Source organism: Sus scrofa, chromosome 11 (genome assembly GCF_000003025.6).
Source record: "Sus scrofa isolate TJ Tabasco breed Duroc chromosome 11, Sscrofa11.1, whole genome shotgun sequence".
Lineage (NCBI taxonomy): Eukaryota > Metazoa > Chordata > Mammalia > Artiodactyla > Suidae > Sus > Sus scrofa.
In genome coordinates, this window is record NC_010453.5 from 6,615,766 (window position 1) to 6,626,003 (window position 10,238).

The window sequence follows — 10,238 nt, forward strand, 5'->3', positions numbered from 1 at the left end:
CATATACCTTCCTTGCTCTTTGACAGGTAGTTCAACAGATGAGTCTTTCAGGATGTTAGTAGGGGACTAATTGATTACATGTGCTTTTTAACTGGGGCTTCCTGAAGAAATACTTGAAAACCAGTCAGCCCCACCATTTCACTTTCTAAACCCTTTATACCTGCTTTGCCACTTAACTCAGAGACATCCCATAAGGTGAGGGTCTTAATTTTCTGAAGTTCTTTTTTTGTCGTCGTTATTTATCTATCTCTTTATTATTGTTCTTTCCCCAATACAATTTTTTCCCCTACTGGACAGCATAGTGACCCAGTCACACATACATGTACACATTCTTTTTCCTCCCATTCTCATGCTCCGTCCTAAGTGACTAGACATAGTTCTCAGTGCTACACAGCAAGATCTCATTGCTAATCCACTGGAAACCAAAGTTCTCAAGGCGTGACTCGTTTGCCCAAAGGACTTCAAAGTCCAAGCCCAGGCCCTCCCACCACGCTCTGCCCCAAAGCTCAACTCAGGTCTACCTGAGATCACACACTTAGCTGAAAAGATATTTGAAGAAATAACAGGCAAAAGTTTCCACATTTGATGAAAAAGATCTATTTGTAGATGCGAGAAGGTCAGCAAAGCAGAAGCAGGACCAATACAAATAAAACCACTGTAGTCAAAGTGCAGAAGCCAAAGAGAAGCTCTTTAAAGCAGCCAGAGGGGGAGGAAAGAGACACATCACGAAGACAAAGCATGGATTCTCAGCAGAGACTCGGGGGCCAGAACACAACGGATGCCATTTGTAAAAACAAACAAAAGTCAAGGTGTCAACCCAGAATTCTGTATTTGGTGAGAATGATTCTGGGAGTGAAAGAAAGACATTTTCAATAAATGGGAACTGTGAGCCCTTGCAGCATTCTTAGCGCTAAAGATGCTCTTCAGGCTGCAGGGCAAGTGCCATGGATTGAACTTGGATCCGCAGACAGGAAAGGGAAGCGCGGTGTCCCAGACCCGGTCGAGGTGACGCGCGCTTGGACATCTGGAGGCAGCAGTTTGGGGCTGAATAAGGGAGTTCGGGGAAAATAGCAACAACCAAAATGTTTTAAAGTAATGAAGCAATGTCATACACCACAGCTCACGGCAATGCTGGATCCTCAACCCACTAAGCGAAGCCAGGGATTGAACCCGTGTCTTCATGGATGCTAGTTGGGTTTGTTACCGCTGAGCCATGACGGGCACACCCTGGCCTTTTTATCTTATACGTTATAACTGGAAGCTTGTACGTTTCGATTGCCTTCACTCATTTAACCCTCCCCACATCTGACAAACACCAATCTGTTCTCTGTATCTGTGAGTTCAAGTTTTGTTTTGTGTGGTTTTGTTTAGAGTCCACATATAAGTGAGATACTGTATTTGTCTTTCTCTGTCTTAACACGTAGCTTAATGCCTTCACGGTCCATCTGTGTTCTTGTAAATGGCAGAATTTCCTTCTTTGGGGCCATATCATATCCTATCATATATATATTGGGGTATATATATATACACCCCATTTTTTTATCCATTTGTTAGCTGGTGGACACTTAACATCGCTTCCATGTCCTGGCTGTTATAAGTGATGCTACAGTGAACACGGCATGCAGGTGTCTCATCATCATAGTGATTTCATTTCCTCTGGATAAATACCCAGAAGTCAAATTACTGAATCATATGGCAGCTCTATTTTTCATTCTTTGAGGAGCCTCCATGCCGTTTTCCATTGTGGCTGCACCAGTGTACATTCCCACCAAGAGGGCACCACAGCTTCTTTTCTCCGCATCCTCAACAACACTTGTTATTTCTTGTCTTTTTGATAATAGCCGTTCTGGGTCATTGCTTGCTCTTCTTTTGTCTCTTGTGGACAGCGTATAATTGGATTTAAAAAAAAATCCATTCTTTCAACTCTACTTTTTAATTTAACATAATTACTAGCTGGGTAGGGTTTTTGTATGTCATTTTAACATTTCTCTTCTTTATGTTATGTCTTTCCCCTTTATTTCTTCATTTTTGCCTGCCTGTTCAGATCTTCTGTGGAGCCCCTCTAGTAATGTTTTCATTACAGTGTTTATACTTTTCAACTCCATAATTTCAATTTAAAAGAATAATTTCTGGAATCCCATTGTAGCTCAGCAGATTAAGAACCCGATACAGTGTCATTGAGGATGGGGGTTCGATCCCACAAGCTCTGGCATAGGTTGCACATGCGGCTCTCATCCCTCATTGCTGTGGCTGGGGGGGGGCGGGTAGGCTGGCTGCTGCAGCTCCAATTCGACCCCTAGACCAGGAACTTGCATATGCCCTTAAAAGAAAAATAGTAATCATTTCTATCTCTTTATTGATATACTTTATTTTGTGAGATAGCATTCTCATGCTTCACTTCTTTCAGTGTGGGTCCCCATACGATTGATGACTTTTAAGTTTTTGTCCATTACATCCAACACATGCCCTTTCTCAGGGACAGTTTATTGTGAGTGCCTTTTTCTCCCTATGAAAAGATTCTTTCCTGAGTTTGTTTGTGGGGGTTTTTTTCCCTTGGATGTCTTATGATTTTTTTTTTTTTTTTTTTGCTGAAAACTGCACATTTTGGATAATATGATATGATAATCACAGATAAAAGATTCTCTCCTTTCCAAGATTTTTTTTTTTGTCTTTTGTCTTTTTTTTGGGGGGGGGGTCTTTTTGCCATTTCTTTGGGCCGCTCCCGCGGCATATGGAGGTTCCCAGGCTAGGGGTCGAATCGGAGCTGCAGCCACTGGCCTACGCCAGAGCCACAGCAACGCGGGATCCAAGCCGCGTCTGCAACCTACACCACAGCTCACGGCAACGCCAGATCGTTAACCCACGGAGCAAGGGCAGGGACCGAACCCGCAACCTCATGGTTCCTAGTCGGATTCGTTAATCACTGCGCCACGACGGAAACTCCCCAAGATTTTTTGATGTTGTTGCTGCTCTCTGCTTATGTGTTCAGTGACTTTCCTGGACAAATTTTGTAAAGTCTGTATTCTTTGTCATATATGGCCATTGACATCTCTGCTACTTAGCTTAGTGTTCAGCTAATGGTTGCACAAGGATTTCCTTATATGTCTTGAACCAGTAAGTCTCTCATCCTTTCTCTGGGGCCTCTGGGTGTGTTGGGACACGCTTGCCAAGCTCCCGCAGGTAGTTTATAGCTCTGCATCAGCCTTTACCTCTTGCTTGTGCAGGCACTCAGGGTCAGCCAGAATTGAGGGTTCCAGGACTTCTCAACTGTTTCGTAGGCACAGACACAGCTGGAGGTATATAGAAACTTTCGAAAGCACCCTACGTATAGCACGTTTCCAGTTTTTCCTTTTAAGTTCTTTTTTCATAGCCTTCTGTTAGCCTCAGCTTGTAATTCTTCCTTAAGCAATCGTGAGGGTAACCAATTATTGCCGATTTTTTGGACAAATATCCTGTTGTTCGGGCTGTTCCCATAGCGGGAGCTCTAACGCACAGCAAGGAAAGACAAGCCCTGAAAATGGAACTTTCCAGCAGGCTGGCCCTTTGAGGGCCTCTGCATTCATTCTGCCCCCTCTAGTGGCTGCTAGGTCTCAGGGCTACTGTCTTCGTTTTCAAGGCTCCTACAGAGAGCATCATCTCTGCAAAGCTTTGATAGCATCTCTTGATTGATGAAAGTACTAGACTAAATTAAGGACTTCCTCTTATCAAAGACGCTGCTAAGAGAATCAGAGGGGAGGACAAGGAGTGGAAGGGGGTATTTTTAATACGTATGACCAACAAAGGATTGGTACCAACCTGTAAGATTAAAGAGCAGGTGAGACATAGATGAATACAAACTTTAGTGAAATGAAGGAATTGTCTGGAGCACCATCCAAATAGACAGAAGCAAAATATAGAACTCTACTAAACAGCAAGTAGTTAAGAGTAGAAAGTTCTAGCTTATATAAAGAGAGAGTTTTCAGAGACATAGGAATAGGATTCTCTTTTATTCTTTTTTTTTTTCCAGAAATACTGCTAGATTTAAACTCTCGAATATCTGAATTTAAATGAACTTCAAGTAGGGAAAAAAAATCCACAACTAGAAACAACATAGGGAAACGATAGGACAAGAAAGACAAAAAGATCTTAAAAGCATAGAGGGGAAAAAAAGCTAGAAACCTACAAAAAATGGCAATGAAAGTAAAATCTTAATTTTCAGTAGTCATGGGCTCAGCGTCAGCAGCTTATTCTCAGTGCTCTCAGAGACACTAAAGAGTTACACACAATTCTCTACCCACTGAAACCATCTTTAAGAACAAAGATCAGGACTTCTCATCGTGGCACACTGGAAAGGAATCTGACTAGGAACCATGAGGTTGCAGGTTTGATCCCTGGTCTTGCTCGTGGGTTAAGGATCCAGTGTTGCCATGAGCTGTGGTGTAGGTCACAGACTCAGCTTTGATCTGGCATGGCTGTGGCTGTGGCTGTGGCTGGCGGCTACAGCTCTGATTAGACCCCTAGCCTGGGAACCTCCATATGCTAAGGGTGTGGCCCTAAAAGGATAAAAGACCAAAAAAAAAAAAAAAAAAAAGGAATAAAGGTCAAATGAACACATTTTCTAACTTAAAAACTAGGAGTGTTTTCCTGGAGTTCCCTGGTGGCTCAGTGGGCTAAGAATCCAGTGTTGTCACTGCTGTGCCTGAAGTTGCTGCCATGGCCCAGGTTCAATCCCTGGCCTAGGAACTTTTGTACACAGTGGATGTGGCCTGAGAAAAAAAACTAGGAGTGGATTTTTCTCTTAAAGACACTCATTAAGGGAAATATTAAAAGATATATGGAAAAAATACCTTGGATGGAATGTCTGAGGGACAAGAAGAAACTGTGAGCAGACATTGGTAAATATAGGTAAAACAGATGTTATAAAATAATAAAAGTCCTATCTAATTTAAGGGTGGGGTCATCAAGTAGGACTAAAATCCTGAACAACTGGGCAGGTGGTCCGATGTGAGTGGGCTTAGTGGTTAAGAGAACAGATAGATGCTAAAAGCAGATGGCCTCAGTTTGAATCCTGACTCTGGCACTAATTATCTGGTACTTCTTGACATGCTTTAAGGCAAATTCATCTCTGTATGTCTATTTATTTCTCTTACTATGAGGATAGTAATAGTATTGCTCATAGGGTTATTGTGGTGCTTAAATTAGTTAATACATATAAACCACTTAGAATAGTGCTTGATACACAGCAAGTACTCTCTAAGTCTGAGCTGTGATTCTCACTAAAGCATTCGAAGTTCCTTGTGTTGTCTGGTAAAATACAGAATCATGGTGAGACACTTTTATCAAACTTCTTTTGACAGCAGTAATTGAGAAAATAAAAATACCATTAGCACACTTTTTTAAATTGATTCATCAATTTGCACCCTACTAACTTAAACCACATAGACGTTTCAAAAATTGATCAATCTACAACATAATTCCAAGACATGAAAATCAACCAGGTTGTGGCAGACACTGCTAGTTGCCTTTCCAATGTCCAGCCTGCCTTTCTTACACATGGAACACTGGTCTCCTGCAGATGTGACTGTGTCCAGCTAAGGTACCCACTCTCCCAGACGTCTTTAGAGTTATATGGCTGTAGGACCTAGTCCAGATCATGGAGATTTAAGAGGAAATCACTGCGTTGGACTCTGGAAAATCTATGAGATGCCTTATGCCTTTACACCTAATATGCCTTGAACCAATATGTTTCCATCCTTTGGCTGTGTGTGTGCTACCCATGCCTTCAGAGATCCAACAAGCTGTGGACAGCTCTGCCTTAGCACTCGCTTCTTGATTGCACGGAGCCTGAAGGTCAGCCACAGGTAAATCGTTATGGCTTTCTCTGGTTTTCATGGTCATGTGTGCAGCCCTGGGTGTGAACACAGTCCTGCACCTGAATGTGGCCTTTGAGATTCCCAGGAGTATACAGGAGATTTTAAATGTCCCTCACAAACTGTATCCCAAATAATCTATTTATTCAAAGAAAATTCACTAAAAATTTCTGGGACTTTAAAAGTGGACTTTGGACAGTTTGTTTCCAAAAATTGGCCCAGAAGAATAATAAAGTGGAATTTTCTATTTCATCAAAATGACAGTAATTAGAATACGATGGCATTATTCAGAAACACAGAGCGTGATGGGGAAAAAAGTCCAGAGATAAACACAACACACACCCGCACTTTTCATGATATAGGCTGCATTTTAAATTAGCAGGGATAAAAATGAATTATTCCATAAATAGATTGGAATGATTGACAATTCACTTAGGAAAATCATAGATCTTTATGTCATTCCTTACCCAAGAATAAAATGCCAAATAGTTAAAAATTATATATACTACTATGAATGTGTTAAAAATCGTGGCCTGGGGAAGGAATTTTCCATGACAAAGGAAAAAAGGAAACAAGGGCAACTCTTGACAATTTGACGACGGAAGAGTAAAACACTGCCTCATAGTGAAAGTCACCACAAAATCAAATTAAAGGCAAACAGCAGGCTCTCATCCGTTTTTATATAATATACAACAGGAAAAGAAAATTAAAATTAAGTAATGGGATTCTATTTTCGCCAATTAAATTGGCAAAAAATCTTTTTAAAGTTTTTCGGGGGTCGATAGCATACCACGTTAGTGTGGGTGTGAAGACACGGTCATACGCACCTTCCCTGTTAGGGAGAGTAGTAACTGGTGGAGCTATTTAGGAAGGCAGATTTAATGAAATTGTTACTTCACCCTAATAGAGCATTTTCACTGCTAGAAACCTGTACTGTAGAACACTGCCACGTGCGCAAAGATGTATCTGTAGGAGGTTGTTCGTTTACGATGCTCAAGGCTTGGAATGTGAATGTCCATCAATCACGTGTGTGCGTGTGCATGCGTGTGTGTGTGTGTGTGTGTGTGTGTGTGCGCGTGCGAGCGTGTGCTGGCACATGTGTGTAAAAAGAGGAAAGGGGTCATAGAGAGAAAGCGGAGGCTGCAGTCAAGAGTCAAATTGCTTTACCATTATTTTGGATGATGAGTTTTTTTTCTTTAGACTTTTTTGGTGACGCCGAGGGGAGACGGGACAGCTTGACTTCGTGGGTAAATACACCACAAGAGGGGTTCCATATTTTATAGCATATGCTTTTGTATTGTTTACATTTTTTCAAGTGACTTTTTAAAAATAACAAAAAAGAAAAAAGCAAGCTATGGAACTGTGTGCTACATTCCCGTTAGGGTTAAAGAACCCTACAGAAATAGCTATATGTTTGTTTACATGTTATAAATGTCTGGCAAGAATACACACTCAGCTGCGATGGGGAGGCAGGGGGAGATGGGACGGAGGCTTTTATGTGCTCTGTGCTTCCGATCTGTTTGGTGTTTTTACAAGTTTGTATTATGCTTTTGAAATGAAAAAATGAATCTATACATAAAATACATGCCAATAAAGGGAAGAGGGAGAAAGCCAAGCATTTTCAAGCTCAGAAGGAAAAAAAAGGAGGTGTTTTCAGGATTGGGGGGGAGTGAGGAGACAGGAGTGACTCAAGGGCAGGAGGGACGTGGGTCGGAGGGACGTGGGTCGGGCTCCTGTGATATCTGGGGGAGGGGAGGGGTGTTCCATGGGCACAGCGTGCCCCTCCCTGCGGTGGAGGTGAGAGGCCGGGCACAGGGAGGGAGAAGAGACAGGGATTTGGAGACAGAAGTTGGGCTCCAGCTGGAAGAGCCAGGAATGGAGCGCGCCCTGAGTAACTGCCGCAGGGAAGGGACGAGTTCTCATTTGCAGACGTGGGCTCCTTACGTCATCAGTGATTGTATTTCCTTGAAAACCAAGATCGTTTTCTTCAGTTAGAAACGTGTCCTTTACAACATGGCCGTAGGCCACCTGTGCCTCAGCTAACAGGATTCCCAGTGGACGACCCGTCCAAGCCATCGGCTCTCTTAATCTCTGTTTTCCTCTATTTACACCAGGACTGGGGATTTACTTTTTGCCATAGAAGAAGGTGAATGATATCAGAGAAGAGAAAAATGTGTATGTGACAAATTCAAGTGAGATAATAATCCGATTTTATTTATTTTTATTTTGTCTTTGTAGGGCTGCGCCCATGGCACATGGAGGTTCCCAGGCGAGGAGTCGAATCAGAGCTGTAGCCACCGGCCTACACCACAGCCACAGCAACACCAGATCCGAGATGCGTCTGCCACCTACACCCCAGCTCATGGCAACGCTGGATCCTTAATCCACTGAGTGAGGCCAGGGATCAAACCTGCATCCTCATGGTTCCTAGTCGGATTCGTTTCCGCTGAGCCACGATGGGAACTCCAATAATCCGATGTCAGCTTACGGAAGACTGACTGCGAAAACGCACAGTAAGCTTGCTGTTTGTGTAAAATATCCTTAAAACCCGTGCAAAAATCTCTGCAGTCTTCCCAGATGTGATGCATAAAGGAATCATAAGAGCGCCTGCTGAGTTCAAACCAGCGAACCCAGGATGAGTTTGAGTTTGAATATCCAGAGGACTTAAAAAGAGCCAGGCTCATGCTGATGGAACCACGTCTGGGGTCTTTGGTGGTGTTTTGTTTATTACTCCCTTTGAGTAAGAAGACAATTATTACATCTTTGGCTCTTCAAAAATCTTCTCCACTTATTGTTGTCTGATGCAATGGGCCAGCGTGTTCTGATCCACGGAAAGGGTGAGGCATGCAGGAGGGGGGCCACGGCATCCCCTCTCTCAGCCTTCTGGGCACGGGTGAAGGGCTTTTGAAATCATGCAACGTGAGGCTGTGAACTGCACCAACCCAGATCGCGTTTTTGGAAAGTCTGTGTGTTATGGCAGCGTCTCACGTAGTTGGCTTTATTCCAAAGCCAGGCACCCCATCCTGTTCTCACGCTTGTCATCTGTTGGACTGCAAACAGGCCCAACTCGATTCTCAAAGAAAAGTGGACAACCTGAGGTTTTGAAATAGGAAAAGCTTAAAAAAATAAAACCACAATGAGAAGATGTCCTAAGATGCCATTCAGGGTGGCTGGATGTTGGTGCCCAGCAAAGCCTCGAGTGTTTGAGCTGCAACATGTGGGAACCAGCAGAGGTAATGGATGGTCTGGAGAACGATGAGATCATAAGGCCAGAAGTTTTAGGGCCACAGCAGATTGTCTTTCCTTTCAAAAGGTGAATTTTCAGGAAGAATTCTGCGTCTAACACATGGCATGGGATCTGACACCTCTTCTGCCACAGGGTCAGCTTAACTCCCTCTGAGGCTGTGACGTCTCTGTGTCTCGAGGCCTTGGGAATTCCTAACGTCCAGTCCAGCTCCCGACGGATGAACTTCCGTGGTGAACTTGATCTCATTTGCAAATCCAGGGTAGCAAGTTAACATCACGGAGTGGTGTGCAGCAGAGCTGTAATGATTCAAACCAGCAGGAATGGCAAAACTTCAGATGAAGACGCAGGCTCCTGTGTGCTGGTGGGTGTGTGAATTGCCGTGGCTTGTTCTGGCCAGCGGTCTGGCCATGCCTGCGACCTGAGTCACTCCTCTAGCCCCGGGAGTGAGGAAGCCAGGCTCCAGAAGGGGGCGGGAAGAAGGCAAGTTTTTCTGCCCTCCCTAGCACTTCAGAGCTCCTTTTCAGTTTCTTGTCCCCGGCTGAAATCTCCAGCAGCTTATATAAGCTTTGCTGTCACTTTTAGTTTCAAAAAAAAAAAAAAAAAGTTCCTGGTTGCTTTTATTCACAGCATTTCAAATGTCCAGCCATGTGTATATAAAAGTCAGAACTCTGGATTTTAACTTCCATCTTTTTTGTGGGCCTGGCCTGGCAAGTGCAGCCAAGGGAGAGGCCTGACCGCAGCGTCCCCACAGGGCCGGGAAAGGAGTCGCTTATCTGCTGCAGTTCATGAGCCGGCTGTCTACACTGTGCATGTGCCTGTCCCTGGAGCCACGGAGCCCACTGTAGCGAAAGCATCCCTCAGCCCGGCCTCTTCGACTCCTACTCCTGACGCCCAAGTGGGTCCTGGCCTAAGAGCTTCCAAACCAGCTTTTGGCCCCCCACCTGTGCAAGGTGGAGAGGCCATCATCTCTCTTTCTCAGACTCTGGGGCCGTCTGGCCAAGACTGAGTCCTGTATTACACCCTGTTAGTTACAATCCCTGGGAGCCAGCAATCCCGCTCTTTGGGAATCTATTCTATAGAAATAAAAATACTGGTGCACAGAGATATTTATAGCAGCAATGTCTGTGGTGCAGGGAGGGAGG